Raw genomic sequence first — 15,321 nt, forward strand, 5'->3', positions numbered from 1 at the left:
GGCGCCCACGCCATGTCCTTCTCTGGGGACGTTCTCTCCCTCCTTACCCCAATTTCCGCCCTTTGAAGCCTTGTTCACATCCTTATCTTCTCTGTGAAGAGAACACCCCCCACCCCACCCTCTACCTGGTCCTGTGAGGAATGAATGATCCAACTTCCCTGTGTTTCTACAACGTGAGCCTCCGTGCTGGCCTCACAAATAACACGAGTTACCACAGAGCTGGAAGCTCTTTCGCTACATGGTCCCATTCAGGCCCCAGATAACCCTGGAAGTAGATTCATTCCTCACCTCACCCCAGTTTACAGATGAGGAAACTGAGCCTCAAAGAAGTCCAGTGGCGTGCCTACGTGCACACTGAGCACTAGGTAAACATGGCCTGTAACTATGTGGTTGTTGTTATTGTGGCTCCAGGTCACACCGCTCAGAAGGGCAGAGCTAGAAGACCACCCGGCCTGGCCTTGATCTCAAACCCAGGGCCTGTCCCTGACACCTCACTGCCTGTCTTGGAAAGTGGGGGTGACAATACCCAGTCCACCTTTTTTTGGGTCCAATAATATGTCCAGTCCTGCCCTAGTCCGAGGCCCTTAAGAGACGCTGAGCTGCCCAGGGACTGTCTGATTCACCTCTGACAGGACGGCAGTAAATGCCTTCTGAATGAATGGATGTCTGAACGTTTAACACAAGCCCAGTTTCCTCGTTCCTCTGTGACTGACTGGCCCCAAAACAGCCTGTACACGGTCCCCTTCCACCCAGCAGTCTTCTGCCCCTGGAATGCCACGGCCTTCCACCTGAGTCAGCTCCTTTTGACACTTGTGCCCCAAGGGCCGAATTTCCATTCCTCAGCCCCCCCCCCCCCCCCTCCCATGGGCTGGTCCAGTAGAAAGACCCAGCAGAGCAACACCAGAGACTCTTGCTCCTCACAGCCTCTCACGCACTCTGCTGGGGGCCACTGCACCTCTCTATCCCTCCATCCCCTCCCCTGAAATGGGGGTGGTTATTCTGCTTAACCTCACAGAGCAGTTGTGAGCATTGAGAAAGCATTCGAAGAGATGGGCAGTTATCTGAGAGGAGTGAGGGGGTAGCTGGGCTGCAAGTGTAAAGAAGAAAGCCCCCCTCTGGTTTTAGATTGAAATTTTCCCGAACAGGGTGATGGGCTGCCATTGTCCTGGACTCACCCTGCCCAAGACCGAGGTGACGTGGGCTCTCCCACCCCCCACCCGGCATCACCCTGCATGGAGGGGCCAGCCTTCTCGGCTGATACTCACTGTGTAGTCTTGTCCTGGTGACTCATCCTCAGTCAGCCTCATGCTTCTCATCTGTAAAAGGGAGATAATCGTTGTGGCTCCCGGTATCTCAGGGGACTTTCGAGGAGGTGAAATGAGGAGGTAGAGAAAGAAGCTTCATTTCTCTATGTCCTGACCAGCCTTGCTCCCAGCCTTGACCCTCCTGCATGAGGCCAGAATCACTGTCTCTCACGCCTCCCAAGGCAAGATCACAGTCAGTACTGTGTGTTCCTGGGAAGTCACCCAACCTCTCTGAGCCTCACGGAGGCTGAGATTCAGGACCACCACCGCAACCACGCACGGCCGTGCTAACGGTGTCCATCGCGAGAAACAGGCACCGGTCCCTTAGTCCATCCCCTGTGCCCATCACCCAGCCCAGACAGATGCTCAGCTCTCCAGGACCCAACGGAAGCAGGCTCTGGCTTCTCGAGCCAGTCGCTCCAAGGGTTCCTTAATCTGCTCTCACTGGGCCTCGGTTTCCAAATCTGCAATATAGGCACAAGCCCCTGCTCAAGTCCCCAGTGACCCCCAATAACTCCAACCCATTCTTGCCCCATCCCTTCTCACCATCCTCCCGTCCATGGGGACTCAGATGCACTCTGGCTTTGAGCCTCCTGTCCCCGGGGCCTCACTCTCTGCACTGGCCTCCACTTCCCGCTTCTGAGGCATTTACAGAGCAGGCTGAAATTATCCCTTATGAATATGCATGTGGGATAATGAGGGCTTGGGATTGGGGGAGCACCTGGGAGAGGCGTTCACAGAAGCACCATCCACCCCCACTGGCTCTCTCCATACACAGCCCCCACCAAGGCTGCCCGCCCTCCCAAAGGGTGCATGGGAGTTCGGGGCAAAGATAAGGATACCCACAGCAACCATTGTTCAGTGCTTACAACCTGCCAGGCATCCTGCTAAGAGCGTCTCCTGTAAGGTGCTTCTAAGGTGGGAACTATTTTCCCCATTGAACAGGGAAGAGAACTGATGCTCCATGACGTGGAGTGACTTACACATACATCACATGTGGAGGGTGCACAGTGGCTACGTGCAGAGCGAGGATGGAACGCAGGTGTTGTCAGACTCCAGAGCTGGTGCTCTGAACCCCTGCTGCCCAGATGCACGGGGGCTCGCCTGGAGCCCTGAGCACATGGTCATGGGCCACCCCTGAACCTCACACTCCAGCAGAGGAGCTCACCGTGGTCTTAGGAGACCAAGGCTTTGGGAAAGGACCTGGGTCCTGGAATTCACTTCATCTCCAGAGAAGGAGACAGGCAGACAGGTGTGTGCAAACAGTGCGTGTTCACACGTGTGCGGACACACAGCTGACGCATGTGTGAGCATAGGTGCACGCACAGTGTGTGTGCGCATGGATGTGAGCGTGTGTGACGGGTGTCCTGAGGCTGCCTGGTATGTGCACCGTTGTGCTGCTTTTGTTCCTGTTACAACCGGCACTTAGCGAGGCCCCTGTGTGCCAGGTGCTGGGATGTGGTGAATGAGGCCAGCGCAGTCTGTGCCCTCCTGGAGCGGCAGTGGGGTGGGCGTTGTGCCCACACGCGGTTAACACTCTGCGAGGAATCTCTGTGGGAGGTTTTCTTGGTGGGATGTGCTAGGAGGTGAGGAGACTGTGGTGGACATTTTTTTTTTTTAAGTGGGACAGGTGGGGTAGGGAGCTGCCGGGGAGCCCCTGAAGCTTGGCCAGAAATGAGGGGTGCAGAGTAAGTCAGGGCCTGGCATGGCTCCACGGGGGTCACAGGTCTGAGGATTCTAAGAGGACTTTGGGTGCTTTCCTCACAGACATCAAGGGTCTACCGTGAGTGCACACGTGGGCACTGTGTGTGTGTGTGTGTGTGTGTGTAACTCTATGCATGTGTGCACGAGTGATTAGGTGTGGTGTTTGCATATGTGGATATGTGTGTGGAGTGGACATGTGTGAATGGGTGAGTCATATGTGTGTGTGCATATGGGGTTTTGCATGTAGGTGTGTGTGTGTGTGTGTCAGGGCTTGTTACTGTAGGGGAGAAGGTTGAGAGAAGAGAGTGTCATTTGGCCCAGGCCTCACATTCATAAGCCTAAAAAATGTATCAAAAAATGAGATGGAGCCCGGCCAGCATGGCTCAGTGGTTGAGCGTCAACCTATGAACCAGGATGACATGGTTCAATTCCCGGTCAGAGCACATGCCCAGGTTGCAGGCTTGATCCCCAGTGGGGGCGCGTGCAGGAGGCAGCCAATTAATCATTCTCTCTCATCATTGATGTGTCTATCTCTCCCTCTCCCTTCCTCTCTGAAATCAATAAAAATATATTTTTAAAAAATGAGATGGGTGAATGGAGGGATAGATTAATGAATAGATGGGTGGATGGATTGATGGATAAAAGGAAAGAAGGACCAATAGAAGGATGGATATGTAATATTGCAACACGTTCATTGTAGATTCCAGGCAGTGAGGATGTGGGTGTTCACTGTACAATTCTTTCACCTTTTCTGAGTGATGGAACTTTTCCATAGTGAAATGTTAATAGACAATGGAAACGCAAGGAGGCTGGATGTTTAGACCCAAAGAATCATGCACAAGAAGGAAAGACTAGAAGGCTCTCATGCAATTTTAAACGTATATCCCATCACCGACCACACGGCACTGTGAACTCGTGTTCTTTATAATTTCTGTAATCATCCTTTGCTTCTGTTTGTGAGTGAGTGTGTGTTAAAGATGTTAATTTTTTAAATAAAAACATGTAAAAGTACCACAATTGTGACATTTCTTCATTTTTAACTACTGGGAGCCTGAAAAGACAGAATGCCTTGGGTATGTGTGTGGATGTGCACATGTAGGGATGTGTGCACATGTAGGAATGTGTGCACATGTGGGGGGGGCTGGCACCCAGGTGAGAGCCCACCCAGGAGCTCAGCCTCCTCCCAGCCCCGTGTGGCCAGCACCATTCTGGGAACGAGAGGATGTCTTGGGGCTGAGAAAGGGCAGCCACTAGCCCCAGGGCAGCCTCGGGAGCAAGAACTCTGTTATCTGCGGCTTGGACACGCTCAGGCCAAGCGGCGTCCCTCAGTCAGCAGCGGGAGTGTAGGCGGCTGAAACGGAGGTGTTTCCTGGAAGAGGGTAAGGCGAGGGCAGGGTGTCCACAGCCCCCCTGCAGCCCTGCGGCTCCTCCCTTCCTCCCCATACATGCGTTACCGCCTGTCTGGCCATTTCTTCTCCCCTTGCCCAGTGCCTGTGGGCCCACATGGTACAGATAGGGAAACCGAGGCCTAGAGAGAATGGAGGTGCCCAAGCCACAGAGTCAGCAGCTGCGTTAGAACTGAGATCCAGCCCGGGTTCTGTCCTCTGTCCCCACTGCCTGCCGCCTCTGCATGCTTTCCCTTCGGTCGCTGCAAGAGGGGGTCCCGGCCAGTAGGGGAGGCCCAGACTACCCTCCTGCCTGTATCACACACAGGATCCAGGAGGCCATGTGGGCACCAGAAACAGCACATGGCTGGGAGGTAGGACCTGACTTCTACTCCCAGCTCTGCCCTGGACCCTGTCAGAGACACCCTGGTCAGCTCCCTGCCGCTCTCAGAGCCTCAGTTTCTCCATCTGTAAAATAACAAGAGTTGCTGCCCCGGTCGATGTGGAAGAGGCAGGTCATCTCTGTCCACTCAGCCCCCTCATCTGCCCTCCACCAAGAAGCTCCCCAAAGAGACTCCCACCCAATCGCAGACCAGCGGGTAAGTACAGGCTTCAGCCCAGAAGCAGGCCCAGGTCTGGCTGCATGGCCCCAGGCAAGGCCCTCCAAGCCTCAGTTTACTCCCCTATAAAATGGGCGGAACGATACTAACCTCATAAGGCTGTGTGAGGTTAAGTGAGAGAATTCGTGCCCAATGCTTGACACATGAGAAATATATTAAAACTTCCAGAAACAGTGGCTGTTATTAGTAATTAACCCCACAGAAGAGCCACACACGAGCCCGCTGGCTTCGCCATGACCCGGATCTGTTGTTTCAGACCCCAAAGCCAATGCTTTCGGCAGCTGCTCCCCCAGATTCCTCAGTCCGTCGATCTCCGCAGCTGCTCTGGAGCAGCTGGGTGTGTGGAAGCTGCTTCCAGGCCAGGCGGGGCCCTGGGGAGGGAAGCGCAGGGCTCCCTGTAATCAGAGAAGGCCCCTGCAGCCAAGCCCCCAGCAGGCCATCATTAGCTCCACACCTGGCCCGCCCCGGCCCTGGCCTGGCCACTGAGGCCCCAGAGAGAAGGCAGCCGGTGTTGAGCCAAAGTCTTGCATTCCCAGCGCTGCTGGGTTCACGGTGACACAACCAGAAGGGAGAGTCTGCTGGCGGCCAGGGCTGCACCCCACCAGGCAGCAATCAGCCCAAGAGGACAGAGACGTTGGCCTGGAGAATCCTACAATGCTGGAGCTGAAGGAAGCTCAGAAACCACCTAGTGTATGTCCATACAGTGGAATATTATCCGTTCTTAAAAAGGAAAGAGATTCTGACACATGCTACAGCATGGATGCACCTCAGAGACATTATGCTCAGTGAAATAAGCCAGACACAAACACTGCATGATTCACTTAGATGAGGTTCCTAGAGAAAAACCCACGGAGACAGAAAGTAGAAGGGGGGTTTCAGGGCCTGGGGAGAACGGGGAATGGGGAGTTATTAAAAACAAACATACACACTCACAATAGTGCCCTGCCGGTGTGACTCAGTGGTTAGAGTGTCATTCCCCAAACCGAAGGGTCTCGGGTTCAATTCTCGGTCAACAGCACATCCCTGGGTTGCAGGTTTGATCCCTGGCCAGGTTGGGGTGGGTGCCGAAGGCAACCAATCAATGTGTCTCTCTCACATGGACATTTCTCTCTCTCTCTCTCTCTCTCTCTCTCTCTCTCTCTCTCCCTCTCCCTCTCTCCCTCTCTCCCCCCTCCTTCCCTCCCTTCCACTCTCTCTAAAAAATCAGTGTAAAGCCCAGCTGGTTTGCCTCAGCAGATAGAGCATCGGCCTACAGACTGAAGGGTCCCAGGTTCAATTCTGGTCAAGGGCACATGCCCAGGTTGCATGCTCGATCCTCAGTAGGGGGTGTGCAGGAGGCAGCCAATCAATGACTATCTCTCATCATAGATGTTTCAAGCTCTCTCTCCCACTCCCTTCCTTTCTGAAATTATACATATATATATTTAAACCAATGTAAAAATATCCTCAGGCTTAACAACAACAAAGAAACTTCAGATGATACATTAATAATGAAGAAAATAAAATCATTTATAATTCAATTTTGTTTATATCCTTTTAGACGTTTTTATATGCACAGTGGTAGGAGGAATTTCCAATATTAACAAAAGTTGACAGGACAGTCCAAGCAGAGGGAGCGACGTGGGCAAAGGCACCCATCTGTGCCAATTCCTTATGGGCAGAAGCAGGAGACCCTGGGAAATGTGGCTGCACTGACCTCGGCTGAACCCCTAAGATGCGGGGGAAGCGGGGCGTAGGGGCAATGCCTGGTCTCGGGAAGGAGGAGGTGCGGGGAGTCAGGGAAAAAGCTTTATTAGTACCCACACAGGGGCCTCTCCCAGGTCAAGGTAGAGGTCAGAGAGGTTAGGCCAGGAAGTTAAGGGAAGCCAATGGGACAGCTTGGCTCAGGGGCCAGGCCACCAAGGTTGGTGACCTTAATGACACCAATCCAAGTGCCTTTGCCACCCCTGGGCCAGATCCCAGGGCCTCTGACTCAGGGTCAGCACTTCCGGTCCTCCCCTCCAGCCCACCATTGCCCCACCACCACCACCACCAGGAAGCTGGATGGTCATCTCGGTGCCAGGACCAAGGAGAGGTTAGAAGAGGCCACAGCAGCGGGCCCCCCAGCTCCCGGCAGGGACAGAGAGATAATGACCTCTTGGGGGTTTATGGAAAATGGCTTGGCCCTGCCCAGCTCAAGGGAAGAGGCCCAGGTGAATGCAAGCCCTCCTCGAGTTTCTTCATTTTGTTTTGGGGATGGTTTAAAAAAGATTTTTACTTGATTTCTCTAGAGAGAAGAAGGGAGAGGGCGAGAGAAAACATCGACATGAGAATGAAACATTGATCCACCACCCCCTGCACCCTCACCCCCACTAGGGATGAGCCCCCAAACTTGGGCATGTGCCCTGATGGCGATCAGGGGTCAAACCCGCAACTTTTCAACGCTTGGGATGGCACCCAACCAACTGAGCCACAGAGAACAAGGCCGGAGTTTGTTGTTGTTTTTTAATATATTTTATTGATTTTTAGAGAGGAAGGGAGAGGGAGAGAAAGATAGAAACATCAATGATGAGAGAGAATCATCAGTTGGCCGCCTCCTGCACGCCCCCCTGCTGGGGATCGAGCCCACAACCCAGGCATGTGCCCCTGGCCGGAACTGAACCCGGGACCCCTCAGTCCGCAGGCCGACGCTCTAACCATTGAGCCAAACCAGCTAGGGCTAGGCCGGAGTTTTATATTGCCGATCTGGTGCCTCTACTCCCTCGCTCACCTCCTACCGCTCTCCCCGCTTCATTCCCACGCTCCTCCCCACAGCAGCGTTCTTTTTAGTCCTTGGTAAATCGAGTCCATTCTTGTCTCGGGGCCTTGCTGCTCTCTCTGCCTGCAGGGCTCCTCCCCAGATCTAGGCATGGCCCCTCTCCCTGGGCGTGTCTCGGCCCCACACCACCTCCTCATGCAGGAAACGCTGTGTCCTCAGCCGGACGCGGCGCCAGCGCTTCTCGACCCCATGACCCTGTTTAATTTTCAGACTCTCTGGGTCAGAATCCAGCCCCTATTATCTACTAGCTTGGGCAAGTCACTGAACCTTTCTGTGCCTCTATTTCCCCACCTATAAAATGGGGGTAATAGCGGCATGTCATTATGTTGTTGCCAGATGTGAATGAAATGACACAGGACCTGGCACAGAATAGAGCTCCATAAATGGCAGCCATTATGACCACCCCCACCGGCCCCCTCCAGCTCCCCTTGAGAGACACAAGGGGCTGTGTCTGCCTGCTTAGAGCAGCAGCCTCAGGCCTAGAACCGTGCTTGGGACACAAAAGGCATTCCAGAAATACGTGTTGATGTAACTGACCTGTGTGTGTCTCTCCCGGTATTTTGACCTTTTCCTTCTCTCCCCGCTCCCAATACAAGCAGGTGGCCTGTAGGCAGATTAAAGACCTCCCCAGGCTGGAGGGGGAAGAGGGATGGAGCAAGCGATGAGAGCCCTGTGGATGGCAGCCAGAGCCCAGAGAGGGAACTTCCAGAATGACCCCAAACCACAGTGTGACCCCCAATTCAACAGAACGAAATTGTGTCCACCAGTATAACCCAATAGCAGAGAGAAATGGCCAATTCCGGCTGCAGAAGAATGTTCTATCTGTTACACCCGTGAGCCGTGGCCTGGAGAGCAAACGGTGCTTTTGCTCACTGCGTGAACCTGGTCTGAGGTTGAGTAGCTCACTGGAGCCCACCTTGTCTAACCCCAGTCCCACCCTCTTCTCCACACAAACAAAGCAGGTCAGCAGAGAGCACAGAAATGTCTCCTAAACCACAAAGACCCTGTGCTGATGACAGGGGCAGCAGGGAAGGTGGCGGCCCCTGGACAGAGCAGGGGTGAGGCCAGGGTGGCTCAGCACTGGTGGGTGTCCCCGGAGGTGAGATGCCATGCTGGACAGGGGTGTGGCTCAGCACAGCCTAACCCAAGAGGGCCTTCGCTGAGGGCTGTAGATCCTGAAGCGATGGAGAAGCCACGCTCTCAGGCCACATTCAGCCACCTAGGGACTGCACCTACTGACTGGTGCTTGGAGGCTTGGGTCAAGTGCCAGCTCTGTCTCTGGCTCTCAGGGTGACCTGGACAGGTCCCTCTCGTCCCAGCGTCTGGGGTTTTCCCCATCTGGCCCAAGTACAGATAAACCAAGGCTGGAGGCTCAGTGAGAGGACCACGCTCCTATGTGGGCTCTGCTGTGCCCTCTGGTGGACAAAGTGGTGCATTCCTCCATCAGCTCTGAGACGGAGCACCCACAGAATTGACCCTGACCCTGAGTGCACTGAGGAGGCACCCACAAGAATTTGATAGAGTCATTGCTTCTCATTTCCAGCCCCAATAGGAAGGGGGAGGTCCTGAGGAGATGTGAGTTTGCCAGAATTCTCAGACCCCTCGCTTTCTGAGTCTGTGCTCATCTCCCTCTCCCCAGGCCTGTTTCCCTGTCTCTAGTAAGGGAGTTGATAGGATGAGTCCTGATCTTGGAGGCATAAAGCTTGGCTTCCAACCTATTCGTGAGCTGTGTGAGCTTAGGCAAGTCCCTGCCCTTCTCTCATCATCGATGTTTCTATCCCTCTCTCCCTCTCCCATCCTGTCTCTGAAATGATATGAGAGAGAATCATTGATCGGCTGTCTCCTGCACCACCACCCCTTCACCCCCACTGGGGATGGAGCCCACAACCCGGGCACATGCCCTGACCGGGAATTGAACCGTGACTTCCTGGTTCATGGGTCGATGCTCAATCACTGAGCCACACTGGCTGGGCGGCACTGCATTTTTTAAAATTTAACAATTTTTCTCTGTCACATTGACTTAGGCAAAAATATTGACCTTAGTGAAAATTCTGCCTCTCTCTGGAAAAGAGGGCAAGCAAGTTGTAACGTGGATGGAAGAATCTAGCAAACAAGAAGGGCTGCTGCTCTGGGTGCCTGGGGTGAAAACAGGCAGCTACTGACCGTGGTGAGTGAGGTGAGTCTCAGACACAGAGTGAGGCCAAGGGTCAGGATGTCTCCTGAGCACTTAACAATACTAAGCAACAATCTCACTGGACGAATTGATGTGGACAAATAAATATGGTCATGCCCACCTAGCCATGTGAATGTGTCCTGCCCTTGAATTCGATAGAGTCATTGCTTCTGGTTTCTTCCTCTGCTCCCAGCTCAAATTTTCCCAGAGCAAATGGCTTCACCATAGTCTCTCTGGTCGTGGGGACTCTTGTTGACAATGTCCCATGGATGCTTTCAGACAAGCCCAGCAGTGCACCAAAGCTAGCTCATGCCAGCTCGCAAAAGCCAATTGCTAAAAGTTCAGAAATTTTGCACACAAGTTATTGAATAATCATTATTAAATTAAATTGCACAGCCCTGGCCAGGTGGCTCAGTGGTAGGAGTGTCATCCTATAAACCAAAAGGTGGGCAGTTTCGATTCCCAGTGAAAGCAAATACCGAGGTTGCAGGTTCAATCCCCAGTCAGGGTGTGTATAGGGGGCAACTGATTGATGTTTCTCTCTCTTTCTCTCCCTTGAATCAATAAAAATCTATCCTCGGGTGAGAATTTTTAGAAAATTAAATTGCATAAATTGACAATTAAATGAATTATATTAAAATAAAGATAATACTCAAAACTCCTCATCTCCTAGAGATTTTACTACATTTTACTATTTCCTGTTCCTTTGAGTTCATCTACATCTATTGTATCTGTACAGTGAGACTTGGACATAGGCCGTGCTTCTGCACATATCTTCCCAACTCTGTGTTCAGAACTTGATTTGTTGTTTTGTTGACCTTCTAGACTAAAAAGAAAGCGATGGACAAAATGGTCATAGTGCAGACTAAACTCAAATGCTGAAGCTGAAAGAGCTTTTAGTTTAATGAATGTATTTATAGGAGAGTGAGAAATTCTGTAACAGTACATTATGGACCAGATTTAATGACAATAAATGTTTTGGGAAAAGAGTTAGTAGACTGGAATGTGACTCCATTTCAAAGTTTGGTTGAATTACAACTATAAGTTAACTTCAGATACAAGAATCTGGCAAAAATTGCTGAAACCGGTTTGGCTCAGTGGATAGAGCGTCGGCCTGCAGACTGAAAGTTCCCAGGTTCAATTCCGGTCAAGGGCATGTACCTTGGTTGTGGGCACATCCCCAGGAGAGGGTGTGCAGGAGGCAGCTGACCGATGTTTCTCTCTCATCGATGTTTCTGACTCTCTATCCCTCTCTCTTCCTCTCTGTAAAAAATCAATAAAATATTTTAAACAAAAAAGAATCTGGCAAAAATTAACAAAAGTGATCTGTGAGAACCAATTGATTATATGGGATTTACAATCAAGAATTCATACATTGTGCTGTTGTTTGTCAATTGTGTGCTACACATCCTCTCGTCAGTAAAATTTATAATAAACATACGCACATCTAGTATAACATATACATTTGGATTTCTGAAGACCCAGTTGTCAAACATCTGTCAGCACACCACTGGACAAATCCAAGTTTAATTAAGTCCTCTTCAAAGCAAATTTTTTCTTTGCGAAGCCCTCTCCACTACGCGAAGTATGTTCAGGCAGAGTGAGGGATGACCGTATACGTCCACGGGGGACACTCCCAGGACGCAGCTCTGTGCTTTGGGATATGTCACTTTCAACAATGACAATAAAACCAACACACCCTGGGGCTTTGCAGCTCTTTCCTTTGACGTTTTTCAAGGTAAGTGCCTTAAATAAGGCCATTGGGCCGTGAGAAGCAGCAATTTCTCAGGCCAATGGAAACAAATTCAGGACTCGTCCTAAGGATACATGTTTGGGAGGAAGAGCCATCGTGGCCCTCACCGGGAGCACGCACGGCTCCCCTGTCCCTCCCCACATGTCATTTCGTTGCTACTTCATCCTTCTCTCCCCCGGTACACCGCTCCCAGCTTCTTCCTTTGCAAAAACAGCAGCGACAGTGAAGGCAGCTGCTTTACAGTCATCAAGTTCACCTGGCCTTGGCGCCGGTCCCCAGACAAGGATCTGATTGGCCCGCTTGGGTCAGGTAGGCATTCCTGGACCAATCAGTCACAGCCGGGGGCTGGAGGGGCGGGGTCACAGAATACTGACAGAATCTCCGGGGCCACACCCAGTGCGAAGGGGCAACTCTGGGAGGACCGCGGGCAGGAGCTGGGCAGGCGCCCCCCAGGTCTATGACGTTCAAGGTCAGCAGGAGGGCAGCTGGACGCCCAGGACTCATTGGTAGGGCAGGTTTCCTGCATTCCCGCCGGTGAAAAAGTCCTCAGTGCAGGACGCGCAGAGGGGAGAGGAGGGGGACCCCACGCCGGCTGGGCTCCCGCCGTGCACCAGCATCTCTACAGGTGTCCTCCCCTGGCCCCATGGATTAGGGCTGGTCAGTCTCCTTCCCGGACCAGGCTATTCCCTGCACCTCCCATCGCGACTTTCTCTGAGGAAAAGCTGAAACAGGGGGTCAGGAGTCTTGGTTCTGATCCCGGCTCTGTCCTCAACCCATTCTGGGATATTGGACAGCCAATTGCTCCTCTTTCTCCCCCCTCCACACCCACACACCCCGAGGTCGTGAAAATTTTAAAATTCAGTAAAATGGGTTTTTAGGTAATTAATTTCATGAGAAAAACACTGTTTCCGCCCGGTTTCGAACCGGAGACCTTTCGCGTGTGAGGCGAACGTGATAACCACTACACTACGGAAACGCGGTGGCGGCAGGTTGGGGAGATTGCTGCTCCTCCCCTTCCAGCCCAGCGCACTGGCTCTCTGTGCCTGGTTGCTCCTCTCGGGTCTCAGTTTCCCCATCTGTAAACAAAAACAGTTGGATGTTATGACCCCTCAGCTCCCTTCAGGGCTTGTATCCTACCTAACAGTTTCCCCCTTGCCGGCCCTGAGCCAGCGCCAGTCCCTATTGCAGTCTCTGATTCCAAGCGCAGTCACTGACTCCCGGATCGGGGAGCATCTTGTCCCCATGGGGAAAGTGTGGTCCTGAGAAGGGACAACACACCCCAGTGTGGCGGTAGAGCCCAGGCTCAAACCAAACCTTCCCGCCAACCCCGCCCTCCCCCAGCCCCCACCATCACTGCCTCTGAGCAGCCAGAGCACAGGCTCCCCTCCCCTCCCCCATCTTTCCTCCAGGACAAATGAGAGTTTGGGGATATCATTGCATTCACCCCTCACTGCACAGATGAGGAAACGGAGACTCAGATCGCATAGCCAGGTGGCGCCAGGAGCCTCCTGACTCCAAATCTCACCGTCCCCCTCATTTCTCCTCTCCTCATCCTCCTACTCCAAGCTCTGCTAAGCACCCAGAGGCCCTGGAATCTGAGGCCCTCGGTGGGACCACTGTGTCTTCATGGGCAATGGATGGTACCAGCTCCCAGGAATAGAAGGGCAACTGCAGAGGGACTCTGCCTGCCCTTTGCCAGAGCTGCTTGGACACACATTTCCCCCCCACCCACCCACCCACCTAGCCCTTTCCCTCCATCCTCCCTCCCCCACACCTCGCCGGCCCCCAGGCTCAGAAAGAGCAGGCAAGGGGGAGGTCCATTCAGGCTCCAGGACCACACCCAGTAGGGTCCAGGCCCGGCTTCCACTAGTGTAGCTCTCCTTTTATTTGTTCCATCTTCTGGATGTTCACTGAAGAACTTGTTTGACGACAGGATTCTCTGGTGTAAAAATAGTTCTCAAACCACAACACGCCCTCCAGATACTTAGATGAGGAGACCGCTCTGGAGGGCAAGTGGTTTGTGCCGGTGACGGTGACGGAGCAAGGCAATGAGGGAGGCTTGCCTGGGGCCCGGTCTCCTGCGGCCGGCCCAAACGTACTGCCTTTTCCCCAAAGCTGCCTCTCCGATTCTCCCCGAAGCAGGGCCTGGAGGTGGGGGGCTTCATGCAGGCTCGGGCAGGGGCTCACTCTGGGTTCAACCAACAAACTCTGTCAGCCAACCTGGGGGCTATGCCATGCCCTGGGAAGGGGACAGAGCGGTGAATAAGGCACAGCCCTGCCCTGAGCCTTTTTCCGGAAGTTGCTATATCCTCCCCCCGCCCCCCACCACACACACACACACACACTACTCCCCCCCACCCTAGTCCTCTGGGTTCTTCTCCTCTCCTTCCCACATTAGCTCTCTGATCGCACCCCGTTTCAAAGCCAGGAGCCTGGGGAAAGGCCAGATGAAGGAAAAGATAGTGCCTGGAGCCTGGCTGGCGTGGCTCAGTGGTTGAGTGTCTGTCACGGTTTGATTCCTGGTCAGGGCACATGCCTGGGTTGTGGACTTGAGACCCAGTGTGGGACATGCAGGAGGCAGCTGATCAGTGATTCTCTTCTCTCTCATCATTGATGTTTCTCTCTCCCTCTCCCTTCCTCTCTGAAATTATATATATATATATATATATATCTGAAATCAATAAAAATATATATTTAAGAGAGACAAATGACCGGCCGGTGTTGCTCAGTGGTTGAGCATTGACCCATGAACCAGGAGGTCAGGGTTCAATTCCCTGTGGGAGCACATGCTCAGGTTGCAGGCTCTGTCCCCAGTGTGGGGTGTGCAGGAGGCAGCCGATCTCTCATCGTTGATGTTTCTATCTCCCTCTCCCTCTGAAATCAATAAAAATATATTTAAAAAGAGAGAGAGCCCTAGCCTTAGCCGGTTTGGCCCGGGTTCGATGCCAGTCAAGGGCACTGGTCGGAGTGCGTGCGAGAGGCAACAAAGTGATGTGAGACACATGTCTCTCTCTCTCTCCTGCTCCCTTCCACTCTCTCTAAAAATCTATGGGGCCGGGCAAGTGGCTTAGCTGGACAGAACTGCGATGCTCTCTCTTCCCAGGAGGGGGCGCGCTGTCACCTGCGGTGTCCCATCCCTTCCTCGCGCTCAGCCCTGCAGTGCAACCCAATTCCAGAACCAGGACTAACATCTACTAGTATTCTTTGTAGTCACGTGGCGGAAGGCTGGATAAATGAACCCCAGCTTCCAAATAGGAAGACCCGGGTTCAGAGACGGGCAGTAGTGGCTGGAGATCTTCAGTCACACACCAGCCAGTCTGAGCCTGGCTTCAAGTGCTCTTGACTCAAAACTAACCTCCCCCGCTCTGGTCCAGGGAGACCTGCTGTCCTGTGAGAAGAAGGGGCTACAGGCTGGGCTGCCTCTGAAACTGCTAGGCCCAGGGGTGTCTTTTCTTGGGTCACTTATTCTTGAATTCCCTCCAAAACCGACCACTCTTTTCCTGGGCCCCCATATCCTGCTCCCAGCATCCTTTGCGTTGTTTTAAGGAATGAGGGCTAAATAGTCCTGGCTGCCCTAGCCATACA

Source organism: Cnephaeus nilssonii, assembly GCF_951640355.1.
Source record: "Cnephaeus nilssonii genome assembly, chromosome: 7".
In the NCBI taxonomy this organism is placed as follows: domain Eukaryota; kingdom Metazoa; phylum Chordata; class Mammalia; order Chiroptera; family Vespertilionidae; genus Cnephaeus; species Cnephaeus nilssonii.